The sequence below is a fragment of the Lepus europaeus genome, chromosome 5, assembly GCF_033115175.1.
Source record: "Lepus europaeus isolate LE1 chromosome 5, mLepTim1.pri, whole genome shotgun sequence".
Lineage (NCBI taxonomy): Eukaryota > Metazoa > Chordata > Mammalia > Lagomorpha > Leporidae > Lepus > Lepus europaeus.
Window position 1 is genome coordinate 59,885,763 of NC_084831.1, and position 13,329 is coordinate 59,899,091.

A 13,329-nucleotide genomic window follows, 5' to 3' on the forward strand; every position below is an offset into this window, starting at 1 on the left:
CATCTCTTGCAGAAACCTGGGAACCGAGGCACTCAAAACGTAAAGTAGCTGTTGCAGGCTTTCAGGTTCAGTGCTGATCAAGGTGTGTTCTCTTCCCACTTGCGGCCAGATGAGCGGAAAAAATGGCAAATGATGATGTAGAGACTTTTATTGCACTCTGACAGAGTCATTTTATGCCTGACGAATCCAGTGATTAAAAATGTGGCCTTGCATTGTGTATATGTGCTTTTTATTTTGTTTTCCTTGTTATCGGCTTTATCAGGTTTTTTTTTTTTTTACAAGGCATCAGCCTGCAAGGGGTTGAAAATAAAATACCATACATAGTTTGAGAAGCACTGATCAAGTTAGTAGCAAGGCAGGAATAACTAGAGCCAACCCTGAACCAACACTTCCTACATGGCATATGTTGCTTTAAGTGCTTTACACAGTTCACTCTTCTAATCCTCCTACCAAGCATAGAAGGTTGTTAATCTGGAAAAGGCTGAGCGGGGCTGCAAACCCAGGGGGTCTACCCGTGACCTTGAATCCAGTGTTCTTTCCACTCTGATGATAATTCCCAATCTTCAATGACTCACATTCCATCTTCATATCACTAGGCCTCCTATTTTTATTATAGTCTTGATAGACTCACTTTTGTTACTTCTTACATACATTACGCTTGCAGTTAGTGAGTCCATTCATGAAGTCATGGGTTTCATAAGCAAGCTTCAGTCTCTTATCCTAAATCACGTGAAGGTGTATGCCTGACTCCAGCCGTCTTTGTCAGTGCTTGGCCATGGGCCCTCTCTGATTCCAGTGCGCTTTTATTCCCACCTGCCAGCACCTACTACTAGGTTCCCATCCCCCTCACAGGAATTAAGACCCACAACAGGATCTGCAGAGCCCAAAACAGAATGAAAAAAATCTTCAGAAGTGATTAAACATTTCAAAATGGCAATAGCAGAGTATTAAAGCCAGCATAGGTTATAGGTGCCAGGTGTGTTTCCGTATAGATCACCTATTGATGAAGCTTCTCTGGAGTCTAATAAATCTTGTTCACTGGAATCCCCACCTTTCAAGAATCCCAAGGTACAATAATAATTGTTAAAGCAAAAACTTATCCAGGTACTATGGAAACCAACTGTGTGACACACTGCTGGTCAGCATTCCACAGCTTGGGAGGCCCACCTTGTAGCTGCTCCACTGAGTTGTACATAAACAGCTGTGGCCCAAGAGGGAGCTATATTAGTTGAGAATGGTTTAGGTTGAGATGATGAGTGAGGAAACCTAGCTTTTAAGTTCTGATTCTGCCGCGGAGTGACATGCACAAATCTGGGTGTTATCTTAGATGGAGTCCCCTGGAAGCGCATCATTCATGAAGGAGGTTTATTGGTGAGCAGTTAAAGATAGACCTGCAATGAACTGAGGGTGGCAGAATTAGGCAGAGGCGGAAGCTGCCCCTCCATGGGGGGACAGCAAGGACTTGGATGGGCCTGGAGTTCAGGCTCTTGCGCTTTGTATCTCTGTATCCTACCTGACTGGGAAAAGGTGCAACTCTGCAAAGCCGTTCCCTGGGGCAGTGCCCAGGTGGACACAGCTGTGAGTGTTTGGGAACCATTATTCCCAGCAGCTAAGGAGTAGGTGTGTCAGCCCTGCGTGGAGCATTTGGAAGAAGCTACACAACATTCATTATAGGCAGATTATCTCTGAGATCTCCCTTCCCTTACAGTCAGTCCTAAGAGGCATGCACAGCCCAATCCAGGAGGACATGACCTTGGGCTTCCGTGTGGCACTGAGACAATTATGGGCTGTACTTTGCCTCCTGATACCATGTGCCTATCTAACTTCCTATTTTTAAAAAGATTTATTTATTTATTTATTTGAGAGGCACAGAGAGAGAGAGAGAGAGAGAGAGATCTTCTGTCTGCTGGTTTACTGCCCAAATGCTCACAACAGCCAGGGCTGGGCCACACTGAAGCCAAGAGCCCAGAACTCTATGCAGGTTTCCCACATGGGTGCCAGAAGCCCAATATTTGGGCCATGAGCTGCCGCCTTCCCAGGCACATGAACATGAAGCTGGATTGGGGCCAGAGTAGCCGGCACTAGAAAAGGCACTCCTCCATGGGATGGGGACATCCCAAGCACAGCTTTTAACTTCTGTGCCACAGCTCCTACTCTCATTTCCTATATTTTTCTTTCTCCAGACTTTTTATTTTTGCCAATTTTATAACTTTATTTGACAATCAGAAGTTAGCATTTACCCACGTTGACTGCAGAATTTTTTAAAGTGATGAAATTGGAAAGGTAATCAAAGTCTGGTGCCCGTTTGGTGAATCTTCATCCTCACTACATGTTCCCTTCAATCTAACATGGATGTGATATGGGGCAGTCATTATTTCTTTGGCCCAGACAGCTGTGTTGGGCCTGGTTTTAATGCTTGAATGTTGCCTGTGCAGTGTTGGCTCCCCGATTCATTGATGGCAGAACGGCCCTACTCTCCACCCTTCCTTGCAGGAGTCAGGTCCTGGGGCCCAAGGTGGAAAGAGGGTGTGAAGGACTGGATCTCTCCAGACCTTAAAAATTCTCTTTTGACATAAAGGCATTCAAAACAAACAAATCAAGAGGTTGCCTATGGAACAGTGGCAGTGGACAGACATTTATGCATGAGATGAGGTCTTTGGGTTAAATCCTGGCTTTGCCACTCACAAGCTGTGTGAATTTGAGACAATCATTAACTTTGTTAAGTTTCTGTTTGTCTTTAACACAGAGGGATTGTGAGGGAACGGTCTCTGAAGTGTCAAGTCTATGGAAATTAAATTTTTTTTAAAGATTCATTTATTTATTCTAGACAGAGAGAGGAAGACAGAGAGAGAGAGGTCTTCCACCCACTGGTTCACTTCCCAGATGGCTGCAATGGCCAGAACTGGGCCAATCCTAAGCCAGGAGCCAGGAGCTTCTTTCAGGTCTCCCACGTGCACAGACCCAAGAGCTTGGGCCATCTTCCACTGTAGCTGAGACACAAACCAGTGCCCATATGGGATGCCAGTGCCACCGGCAGAAGCCTGGCCTACTACACCATGGTGCTGCCCCTGGAAATTAAATTTCATAAACCTCTATAACCCCTCATGAAGTAGGCAAGAAAAATGGTTTTATAATAGCTACGCTTTAAAATTAATTTATATATGAATCTACTGAGAACTTCTATTCAATGTTCAATATAACAATGCCCTAACTAAAAAGTAGTTGGTGAATCAGAAAGAGATGGGGAGAATGTAAAAATAATGAGGGATGGAGCTGGTGCAGTGGTGTAGCGGGTAAAGCCGCCGCCTGCAGTGTTGACATCCCATATGGTTCGAGACCTGGCTGCTCCACTTCCGATCCAGCTCTCTGCTATAGCCTGGGAAAGCAGTAGTAGATGGCCCAAGACCTTGGGCCCCTGCACATGTGTGGGTAACCCAGAAGAAGCTTCTGGCTCCTGGCTTTGGATCGGCACAGCTCTGGTTGTATGGCCAATTCTCTTTCTCTCTCTCTCTGCCTCTCCTTCTCTGTGTAATTCTGACTTTCAAATAAATTAAATAAATTTTTTTTAAAAAAAAATAATGGGGCACATCAATTGGTCTCTGGGTGTCCATAGGTTTCAGAACAATTTTTGTGGATATCAGCTTTGCTCCCTATGGATTTTATTTGTCCTGCTGTGCAAGGCCACACTCTGTCTGAACCTGCCCCAGAAGTTATGGGGAGCTATAGCCTTTTGAGGTTATCTGGGGAAGTGTCTCACAAACTGGTTCTTCTGCTCCGTCAGAGGTGCCATATTCCTATGTAATTGGTCAGGGAGAAGTACTCACAGTGTTGGAAATCCCCAAGTAAACTGTGGAAACATGCATTGCCACATGCAGGTGCTATGACCAAAACTGTGGCTATAGAGCAGAAGGCAATTTAATACAGTGCCATCCTTAAGTGGAAGGAAGCCTTCGGAGGCCCGAGTGGGAGGGCCCAAATGGAGGCATTGGCTCTATTCGATTATGATCTCAATTTGAGCTTTCTGCCTTATTACCCAAGTGGGTCTCCTAGCTCTGCACAGTGGAGGTCCCTCAACATAATTGTGTAGAGATCAAAGATAATTAGCTCAAAAGTTAGTGACTTTCCCATCATTGAGGAGTTCAACCAGTGATCAACAAGGAAATGGAGATGTAGAGGGTATAAGGGGAGGAACCCAGATGTGCATCAGGGGAGATATGGCACCTCCATCCAAAACACCCCAAGGGAAAAAAAATAGAGATCTAAATATATTCTCATGAAAGGGTGCCCTGCATGTATTTTTGAGCATAGAAAGCAGGTTGTAGAACAGCATGGATAGGATTTCTTGCTTGTGTTTTAAAAAGCACACACGCACGTGCCACACATGAATCTCGGTATGAGTAGAACTATGGTGATGCTTTGCAAACTGTTAGCAGTGACTTTCTTAGGCTACCGAGATTTCAGGTAACCTGATTTTGGAACTACTGTATTAGGGGCCGGCACTATGGCATAGTGGGCTAAGCCTCTACCTGTAGCATTGGCATCCCATATGGGCACTGATTTGTGTCCTGGCTGCTCCTTTTCCAATCCAACTCTCTGCTATGACATGGGAAAGCAATAGAAGATGGCCCAAGTGCTTGGGCCCCTGTATCTGCACAGGAGACCTGGAGGAAGCTCCTGGTTCCTGGCTTCAGATGGGCCCAGCTCCAGCCATTTGGGGAGTGAACCAGCAGATGGAAGACCTTTATCTCTGTCTCTCCCTCTCTCTGTAACTCTACCACTCAAATAAATAAATAAATCTCAAAAAATACTATATTAATTTTTTTACAATGAGCAAGTAGTTTTTATATGAATTACGTGTCTTTTTCTTTTTCTTTTAACTTTTATTTAATGAATATAAATTTCCAATGTACAGCTTATGGATTACAATGGCTCCCCCCCCCATAACTTCCCTCCCACCCACAACCCTCCTCTCTCCCACTCCCTCTCTCCTTATACTGTTTGAGTACTAGTTATAGCATTAAATCACAATGTATAGCACATTAAGGACAGAGATCCCACGTGAGGAGCAAGTGCACAGTGACTCCTGTTGTTGACCCAACAAATTGACACTCTAGTTTATGATGCCAGTAACCACCCTAGGCTCCCGTCATGAGTTGCCAAGGCTATGGAAGCCTTCCGAGTTTGCTGACTCTGATCATATTTAGACAAGGTCATAAAAGACAGGGTGAGGATAGTAACCAATGATCCTAAGAGTGGCATTAACCAGGTCTGAACAATTATACAGCATTAAGTGGGGAAGAGGACCATCAGTACACACAGGTTGGGAGTAGAGCCATTGGTGGTAGAGTAGAGGCTATGATTACAAAGGAATGAGGTCCAAGTGCGCTAGACAGGGTCTACAACAAAGGACAGAGTCATTATTAGAGGAGCTAAGAAAAGTGCTGTCTAAGCTACAACTAAGTTTTCTGATTGAGAGGCAAATAGAACCTGACAGAAGGGGCTTGATAATAATCTGGTGGGCTTTAGGCCTTGTAAGTTAAGAGGCCCAGACCTATCTATCTCTTCACATGGGGTACATCCTAAGGGAGGTGTTACGTGTCTTTTTCATGTTACACAATGAAGAAAAGAATCATTTAAAGAGCAGGAGTTGGTGAACTATGAGCAAGAGGGCCAGAAGACCACCATTTTTGTAAATAAAGTTTTATTGGAACACAACCACACCCATCCATTTTCCTCTTGTTTATGGCCACATTTGTTTTACAATGGTAGAATTGAGTGGTTGTGACAGAGAGCTTGTGGCTTACGCAGCCTAAAATGTTTATCTGCTCCTTAAGGGGAAAGGTGTGGCAATCTCTGGTGTAAACAAACGGCCTGGAAAACTTCCTCAGTTGACTAATTGCATCTAAGTTTTACCAATTCTGCAGAAGTCAGTGTGTCTGAATTTATATTTTTAAAGAATATGACCTGCGTATTTTCATGTACCTCCTAAGTAGTGATTATAATAACCGACTGCTGACACCAGTGTTTGCGTTGTTAAGATGTTTATATTTTCCTTCCTCCTCTCCTTCCTTCCTCTTTTTCTCCTCCTCCTCCTTCTCCTCTTCCTTTCACTCTTCGGATGAGATAAGCTCACCACCTTGTGCTACCATTGGCCCTGAGACGCTGCTCTGCTTCACAGAGGTCCATGGGCAAGCTGAGTTTCCTTCTGCTGCTGCTTTGGGTGTCTTCAAGATAGAATGATTGAAGATATCCTGGACAACAGCAAGTATCCCAGGAAAGAAGGGGGAGGTGCTGAAGAACAGCCCAGATCTGGAAAGGGAAAAGACCAGGAAGCTGAGGGAGGGGAGTTGTGGAGTGCGGGGTGGGCGTGGGGGGCGAGAGCCAGGCCCCAGAGGAAAGGCTGGAGCACATCACGCTTCTCCCATGCCTCCATCACACCCTTCCCATGCAGCCCACTTAGTCTCCTGATAAGCAAAGAGTTTTGTGGCTTGTCTCCTTGCAGTACGGACACCCAGCATCAAAGTCCTCTCTTGCAGAAAGCACGAGAGCAAAGGGTGACTAATGCCAGTCTGAGCAATGCCAGGCCCTGCTCATTTCCAGAGTTCAGACAGAAAAGCTGGACATTGGCCCTGATATGGAAGCTCCTCAGATGCTAAGTAGTTTAATGATTCAATAGAATCATTCTCTTTGTCAATCACTCCCCACAGACCTTGCCTGAAGGAAACAGAGGCTCCTGCAGTGTCAGAAGTGGAAGCTGCCTGTGGGGTGATTAGCGAATCAGTTCAGCCATTGCCTATGCTGTGGGCTTTGGACTCATTGCACAGTCTGCTGCGTGGATCTTGAGCTACACGGAGATGGGGATGGAAAATATTTTCTCTGGCACTCTGATAACAGATCTGTTAATTTCATTTAGCTTTGGATACTGGTGAGAATGGAAAGTACCCAGTCTGTAACCTCTGTGGCTCCAATTTATACGGTTCCCAAAATTCTAAAACAGATTTTTCAATGTATGGGGGAATCTCAGAACACGTGACCAAAGCACTATTTTCTTTTCGTATTCTAGTAGTACATGATATTTTAGAGTACTGAAATCCTGGCATTGTTGGTATTATTCAGTTGCATCAGTATTTTTTTAAATAGAAATTTTGACCGTTTTTCTGTTTGAGACAACCCTGATAATTCTATACTGTACCACATTAAGCTTTTGAAAATAATCAAGGTACATTAGTTTAAAGAGTATTCTGACCACAATCCTCTCCTGCATAAACTCCAAGTGTTTCTTTGTTGTTTTATTTCTTATTTCCTGGATTACAAGGGAAGTGGAACATCTTTTCTTGTATTTATTAGTCATCTGTGGCCCCAGTACCAATTTGGGCATGGATCTACTTCCAGAAGTCTCTGCTGCATTGCCATGGATATTTTGGTATTCCTATAAGTAGCCTTGAGCTTCGTTCTGGAACACAGTTAAGTCATTGGAAACAGATTTATCCTTTCAGTTCTTGCTTAAGATTTATTCAGCAGGACTGGGGCTGTTGTCACTCTAGTGCTAACTTTCCTTCCCCTGAAGCAAGACCTGTGTGTCTAGCCCTGTTCCGTATATTGTGATATTTTCCAGACTGGCTGGCGAGAAGAGGTACTAAACCTGGCCCTGGTGAGCACTAGGCACTGTCCCCTCTAGTCCTTGTGCATGTTTTTTTCCCTGGTCTCTATTTCCTTCATCATCACTCACCATCAGACCTTTGGCTGCTCTCTGGGTTCTCCTTCTCCACAGCTCTTTCTGTCTGGTTTTCTGTCCGATTCCTCCATCTCCACTCACCTCTGCATCTCCTCTATTCAAAGAATCCATCCTGCTCCTCCTGAATTCCCCAGCCATGCTGTGGCCTGAAAATGCCTCTAGGGACTACCCTGGGGGAACTGTATGACTTACCTCATGTGTTTTAGTCTCTCAGGGATCACTATCCTTTTGTCACCTGATGTACAGTATTTTTTTTTTTTTTTTGACAGGCAGAGTTAGTGAGAGAGAGAGAGACAGAGAGAAAGGTTTTCCTTTTTCCATTGGTTCACCCCTCAAGTGGCCACTACAGCGGGCGCATTGCGGCCGGCACACTGCGCCGATCCAAAGCCAGGAGCCAGGCGCCTCCTCCTGGTCTCCCATGCGGGTGCAGGGCCTAAGGACCTGGGCCATCCTCCACTGCCTTCCCGGGCCATAGCAGAGAGCTGGACTGGAAGAGGAGCAACTGGGACAGAATCCGGAGCCCCAACCGGGACTAGAACCCAGGGTACTGGCGCTGCAGGTGGAGGATTAGCCTAGTGAGTATTTTGCAAACAACTATTATTTTCATATGTTTTGCCTATTTTCTGGTTATTTGAGATAGGAGGCTTAAACCAGTTCCTTTGTTCTGCTTAGACTCAAAGCAGAAACTCCCTCCCCCATCACTGAACCACACACATTATTCTTCCTTTCCACATATCCTTATGCAACATCTGATAATATTGCCTGTCTCCCCCATTGGACTGTAAGCTCCATGAGGACAGGTAGGGTGGCTGCTGGGTTTTGTCGTCTCCTCAGCACATATACCACTTCCTGACACAGTGTACTTCATTACTCACATAGCAGTGCTCACTACATATTGAATGAATGAGTGAAAGCTAGAGTAGGACCAGATCATGGCGGGCCTTGACTGTTAAGCAAGGAAACTGAGCAGATTTTGCTGAGAGCAGAGGCTCCTACTCTGAAACCAGAGGGATGTAGGTCAATTTCCGTTCATTTGGGGTGTGAAGGCCTTAGGGGGTGCGACCCTGGTGACTTTACTCAAGCTCCTCTGTTTATCTGTAAATCTGCCAGAGTTTTAGGCAGATGAGGTCACATTTTTGGAATCTGTTCGGAATTAAGGAACCTGGCAGCAATAATGAATCTTGCTTTTGACCCTGCCTCTTAATCTGATTGGCTCTAAGCTCTTTGCAATATTAATTACATCTCCTAGTGGAGTTGCCTCTCAGACCTCTTGGATTGGTAACACTGAAAGCAGTCGTTAGCATTCCTGCTGTGTACACAGCATGCCTGCTTCTCCTTCCTAAGAGAGAAAGGTGGGAATGGTCTCTACCAACATCCTTAAGTTATTTAGTCACTGTCCTTAGGTGGACTTGACAATTGAACAATTTTCTTTTTTAGATTTATTTTATTTATTTGAAAGGTAGAGTGGCAGAGAGAGGGAGAGACACAAAGGGGAGAGAGAGAGAGAGAGAGAGAGAGAGAGAGAGAGAGAGAGAGAGAGAGAAATTTCCCATCTGCTGGTTCACTCCCCAAATGGCTGGAACAGCCAAGGCTGGCCCAGGCTAAAGCCAGAAGCCTGGAACTCCACTGTGGTCTCCTACATGGGTGGCAGAGGCTCAAGTACCTGGGCCATCTTCTGCTTTCCCAGGACATTAGCTGGGAGCTGGATCAGCAGTGGAACAGAAGGGACTGAAAGTGGTGCTCGGATTAGATGCTGGCAGTACAGACAATGGCTTCATCTGCTGTGCTACAATACTTGGCCCTTGAACAACTCACTCAGAAATCTCTCTGTAGGGGGCTGATGCTGTGGCATAGCAGGGTAGGCTGCTGCCTGTAGTGTTGACATCGCATGTGGGCTCTGGTTCGAGTCTCTGCTGCTCCACTTCCCATCCAACTCTCTGCTATAGCCTGGGAAGGCAGTGGAGGATGGCCCAAGTCCTTGAGTCCCATGTGGGAGACCTAGAAGAGGCTCCTAGCTCTTGACATCAGATCAGCGCAGCTCCGGTTGTTGTGGCCATCTGGGGAGTGAACCAGTAGATGGAAGACCTCTCTTTCTCTCTCTCTCTCCCTTTGCCTCTTTGTAGCTCTGCCTTTCAGATAGAACAATAAACCTTAAAAAAACTCTCTGTGGGGGCCAGTGCTATGACATAATGGATTATGCCACCACCTGCCTTGCTAGCATACCATGTGGGCACTTGTTTGAGTCCTAGCTGCTCTACTTTCCATCCAGCTCCCTGCTAATATGCCTGGGAAAACAGTGGAAGACAGCCCAAGTTCTTGGGCCCTTGTACCCATGTGGGAGACCCAGAAGAAGCTCCTGGCTCCTGGCTCCTGGCTCAGGTTTGGCCCAGCTCTGGTCATTGTGGCCATCTGGGGAGTGAACCAGAGGATGGAAGACCTCTCTCTCTCTCTCTCTCTCTGTATCTCCCTCTCTCTCTGTAACTTTGACTTTCAAATAAATAAATAAATCTTTAAAACTAAAAAACAAAAGCCTTTCTATGAGGCCAGTTTATTCTTCCTTTAAGATACCTCTAACTGTACCTCTTCTCCAAAGCAAGCAAAACCTTCTGAGTTTTCATGATAAGAAAACAACCTTTACAGCAAGCTGAAGTTGAAAAGAAGGGAGTATTTCTAAGTAGACATGATATTCAGTCCACAACCGCTGGCCCTCACATTTGCATAGCACAATATCAGGAAGCTGGACTGAAAGTGGAGATGGGACTCAAAGCCCAGGCATTCTGGTGTGGGATGTGGGTCCCCAAATGGTGTCTTTACCGCTATGCCAAACACCTTCCCCCTCATCGCGGGGTCTTGTAGTTTGTTTTTAATCTAGAATTTCACTTAATCTCCTTGTTTTCACTGTACTAGTCTATTCTAAACCTCTTAATGCTTAATCATTCATTCATTCATTCAACAAATATTGATCAAATACCCCCTTAGCATTTTCTCCCAGGCACAGTTCTAGGTGCTTGGGCACCTCCAGCAATGAAAACGGATAAGTCCAACACTCCTGCACTTATGTTCTAATAGAAACACATTTCCAGCATTCTGCCAGTGGTATGTGAGTGTGTGTGTGTGTGTGTGTGGGCTGACTACAAACAGAAATGGCAAGGAGTTGTAGGTCAAAGGGCACCTTATAAAGACTCTCAACCAAGCCTCCTATTTTGAGCTTCACCCACATCCCTATCTTCAAAAGTGCGTGGTGTCCCTACTTTCCAAGCCTTTCTCAGTTTCAGTGGGATGAACCAGCTTGCTTTCCCCAGCATTCCGGACCCTTCACCAGCACTTGGATTTCAGCTTTCTATGTTCTAAGTCAGTTTTTATGCCTTGAATGTAATCTCATCTGTTTTAGTCTTCATCCAGTATCCTTGTTCTTGTAGACTTAGACTTTCGTTTCTTCATTTAATATGGTTTAGTGTGATTTGGGGAATGCACAGAGGTAATCCTGAGGTCAGTCATCTATAGTTAATCACATACCACCAACTCTGTACACAAAGTTGCTTGCCTGAAAGGTGAAGATGGTGTCAACTGGGTGGATGGTGGGGTGTTAGGGTGGTCACATCTCAGTGAAGCAGTTCTGCTTGAATTCAGGAGATCACACGAAGGTACAGGAATTCCATGTTTCCCAGCCTCCCTTGATCATGACCCATTTTCTTTCTCTCTCTCAGTCTCCTTTCTCTTTTTCCTTTATTTTACTTTTGATATTGATCTTCATGTTTTCTCTTCTTTGAAATCCATGAGGAGGTAGTATCTTGTACTAAATTGCTAATCACTACATACCAAGGGACTTCAAAAAGTTCATGGAAAAATGGAATGGAAAGGTAAGCTTATTTTGGGTCAAAAAATTTTGAAATCCATGCATGGTTTTTTTCTTAATACTCACTTCCAAAACTTTCTGAAGACGCTTTGCGCGCACTGGTTTTTTTTTTTTTTTTTTGAAAAATTATTTTTTATTTCTTTGAAAGAGTTACAGAGGGAGGTAGAGCCAGAGAGAGAGAGAGGTCTTCCATTCCTCTGGTTCACTCCCCAAATGACTGCAATGGCCAGAGCTGACCTGATCCGAAGCCAGGAGCCAGGAGCTTCCTCCACATCTCCCATGCAGGTGCAGGGGCCCAAGGACTTGGGCCATCTTCTACTGCTTTCCCAGGCCATAGCAGAGAGCTGGATCAGAAGAGGAGCAGCTGGGACTTGAACTGGCACCCATATGGGATGCTGGCACTGCAGGCTGGGGCTTTAACCCACTGTGCTGCAGTGCCAGCCCCAAGCACTGGTTTTTAAAGAACTGGAAGAAAATAGTAGGAACACTAGCTTCTGACATTCATTAACACTTGGTGTGAGTAAGGCGCTGTCCTCAGAGCTTTATACACATTGCCCTACAAACTCTCGGCTACCAGCCTAGGAACAGGGTATTAACTCTATTTTATGGTAAGATGTCACAGCCTACTGATTTTTTTTTGGATAGATGAAAGACTAAAACAGTAAAAATGTGTCTGAAATCTTACAGAAAATAGGCGAATTTATAAAATACAACTGTCCCTCAGTATCTGCAAGGGATTGGTTCCAGTATCACTATGGAAGTCAAAATTTACAGAATGCTCAAGTCCCTTTATGGAAAATGGGGTAGGAGTTGCACACTATACACATCCTGCTATATACTTCAAATCCTCTCTTGATTACTTAGAACTTCTAAGACAATGTAAATGCTAAGTAAATTGTTGTTATTTTGGGTTATTTATGGAGTCATGACAAGAAAAAAAGCTGGACATGTTCAGTGAAGCTGAATTTTTTTCCAATATTTTTGCTTCACAGGTGGTTAAATCCACAGATGCAGAACCTGTGGGTGCAGAGAAGGCTGGCTGTATTCATGAAATGAATCTCATTCATTTATTGTCAGAGTCACGTGTATTCCTTGTTAAAGTTTGGAGCAGAGTTCGGTGCTCTAAACCTCCAAGCCTTCCTCCTAAGTGAGCGCTACATCTAAGAATCAATATGCAGTTAGAAAACAAAGAGCCAGATTTACTTGCTAGAATTGCAGAGATTGTCTGGTTAGCTGTGCTGGAGAGGGAGGCCTGAAAGCCAATGTGGAATTTTCTGTTGCCTCCAGAAGAGACTGGCTGAATTGAGAAAGCAGACCCTGTGCAGCAGGTTCCAATGCTCAGGCCCAGTCTGTGGGGAGAGGCTGGCTGGCTTCACCCGCAGCTGGACAGAGGCAGCTGGACGGAGAGCAGGCATTGCTAGGCCTCCCTCAAAGAGACAGAGTGTGCCCGGGGTGTGATTTCCTTGCAGGGGTGGGGAATCTTTTTTCTGCCAAGGGCCATTTGCATACTTACAATATCGTTCATGGGCCATACACAATTATCCACTTAAAAATGAACCTGCTATAAATGCCCTGAATTTTGAGCCCCATTTGCAGTTGCCTTGGCAGGGCCAGACCAGATGATGTCAGGGGTCTTATGTGGCCTGTGTGCTGGGTGTTCCTCACCCCCTTTAGGTGGACGGGAAGGAGAGATAGGCTGTCGGTGCACAAGCACCTGAGACAGAAGAGCACAGGTAAC